Source organism: Oratosquilla oratoria, chromosome 25 (genome assembly GCF_046742065.1).
Source record: "Oratosquilla oratoria isolate Oo_2021 chromosome 25, ASM4674206v1, whole genome shotgun sequence".
In the NCBI taxonomy this organism is placed as follows: Eukaryota; Metazoa; Arthropoda; class Malacostraca; order Stomatopoda; family Squillidae; genus Oratosquilla; species Oratosquilla oratoria.
In genome coordinates, this window is record NC_134801.1 from 58,195,754 (window position 1) to 58,198,253 (window position 2,500).

A 2,500-nucleotide genomic window follows, 5' to 3' on the forward strand; every position below is an offset into this window, starting at 1 on the left:
GGGAGGGGGAGAGTCGCGGAGGTTGCGGTCCTGGCTGGATGGAGGTGTGGAGGTAAGGTGGGGGGAGGGGGGGGGGGGAGGGGGGGGGGGAGGGGGAGGGACCAAAGGTTGGGGGGGAAGGTGTCTGGGGAGGAGGGGTGTTGGTTCTCCTGGGGGCAAGGAAGACGTGCTTGGGGGAAGAGGAGGAAGAGGAGGAGGAGGAAGAGGAGGAGGCAAAGAGGTTGTAGTGAGTAGTATTTGCTTATTGCTATCGTCATCGTCATCATTGTCGTCGTCGTCATCATCATCATCATCATCATCATCATCATCATCATCATCATTATCATCATCATCATCATCATCATCATCATCATCATCATCATCATCATCATCATCATCATCATCATCATCATCATCATCATCATCATCATCATTGTTATCATGATGATCATCGTCGTTGCTATCATTACCATCATTAAGATCATGATGGTGAAGGTAATGATGATGGTGAGGTTAAGTTTGGTGGTGATTGTGATAATAGTGATGGTGTCAACAATGGCAGGTGGTGATTATGTTGGTGCATTGGTGGTGGTAACGATGGTGATACTAGTGGTGATAATGATGGTGGTATTGATAATGGTGATGGTGGATATTATCTTAGTGCGATAATGATTGTAATGGAGGTATGTTGGGTGATTGTGGAGGCGATGATTATGATGATACGTAATTGGTGATGAAGATAATGATGTTGATGTATTGATAGTGAAGATAGAGGAAGATATATGAGGGAGAAAGGGCAAGTCATAGTAGACATGTATGGGCAGAGTTGAAGGTGAGAGAGAGAGAGAGAGAGAGAGAGAGAGAGAGAGAGAGAGAGAGAGAGAGAGAGAGAGAGAGAGAGAGAGAGAGAGAGAGAGAGAGAGAGAGAGAGAGAGAGAGAGAGAGAGAGAGAGAGAGAGAGAGAGAGAGAGAGAGAGCAAGAGAGATGAAACAGGTGTCTAAGGTGTTTCAGGTGGAGGTGTTAATGCAGGTGGCGATTCTGGACAACCTGTTGGTGCATAAGGTGTTTGCACCGTCATGGTGTCAATCAACTTCACCCTGAGTAGGAAACATTAATGATTTTATTCTGGTGAAAGCCAGCTGGTGTTATTATCAAACTGAAAATAAATAAAAAAAATCCCAGAGTGGCCTAAGAGATTTGTATATATTTTTTTAATGACCATTTTACCCGGGCGGACAAGTTTATTGATTTTATTCTGGCTATATTTTCAGTCGCATATAAGACGCAGACTTGCCAAGTACTTACATACAAGACGCAGGTGTCAATTAACAGGTGTTGATTGATATCGCTATACAAGTGTCATCAGGTATTGGAATGCAAGATGCAGGTGTTAATTGGCTTTGTTACAGGTGTCGGTTGGATTTGTCATACAAGACACAGGTGTCGCAAGATATTGGCATAATTGGAGCAGGTGTTGATTAGCTGTGTCATACAAGACACAGATGTTGATTGGTTGTGTCATACAAGACACAGGTGTCAATTGTCATCGTCAGACAATACACAGGTGTCAATTGTTATCGTCATACAAGACACAGGTGTCCTAAGGCATTGGCATATAAGACGCAGGTGTCCAAAGACAACAGTTTGCAAAATCCAGGTGTCAAGAAATTGGTATAAAAGACACTGGTGGCCACAGATGTCGCCACAGGAGGGGCAGATGTCACCAGAGAGCAGATAATATGACACAGGTGTCACCAGACATTAGATGATATGACACAGGTGTCAACAGCAATCGGGATAGGAGACACGTGTCAAGAGAAACGGACCCAAACGCAGGAGGCAGCATCCTAACCGCTGACAACATTGATTGTGTTGGCGATAATGATGTCACAAGGGTTGAGATGGTGACAGTAGGGATGACGGGCATTCTGTTGTTGTCAGCTGACAACAAGAGGTGACGTAAAGGTGTTACGTGTGACGGTAAGTGACGGGCAAGGGGTGGGGAGACTACATCACGCACTGTGACGCAGCCGTCACATAAGCCTATGACCTTGAGGATATACTAGAGTGCCTGATTACTCGCCTTTCCTCCTCCTCCTCCTCTTCTTCTTATTCTAAAGTCTTCTAAAGTCTTGAAGTCTCTTCTACTAGAATACAAGACTTGAGTCTCTCTCTCTCTTTCTCTCTCTAACGCCTTGGTTAGTTGACGATTTTCGTTTTTGAGTAAGTGAATAAGACGTTGATAGATTACAGTATAGGTGCGTGTATTCATCTTCGTGAATACACTGCTTCAACAGGTGCTGCCTCTAGGGGCTTGTGGAGATGGTGAGTGTCTTGAACCATTTGTTTTGCTTATAGAGAATTGGTGATAGTAACGTCGGTGCTTATACTGGTGTTGCTACACTGGCAGTGCCCGTGACGTCACTGGCGATGGCGGGGAGCTGGTTGGTGTGGTACTTTGTGGCGGTGAAGTCCGCTTAGGTTGCATTCTCGTCCCCAGCTTGTGTGTGGCAGGGGTCG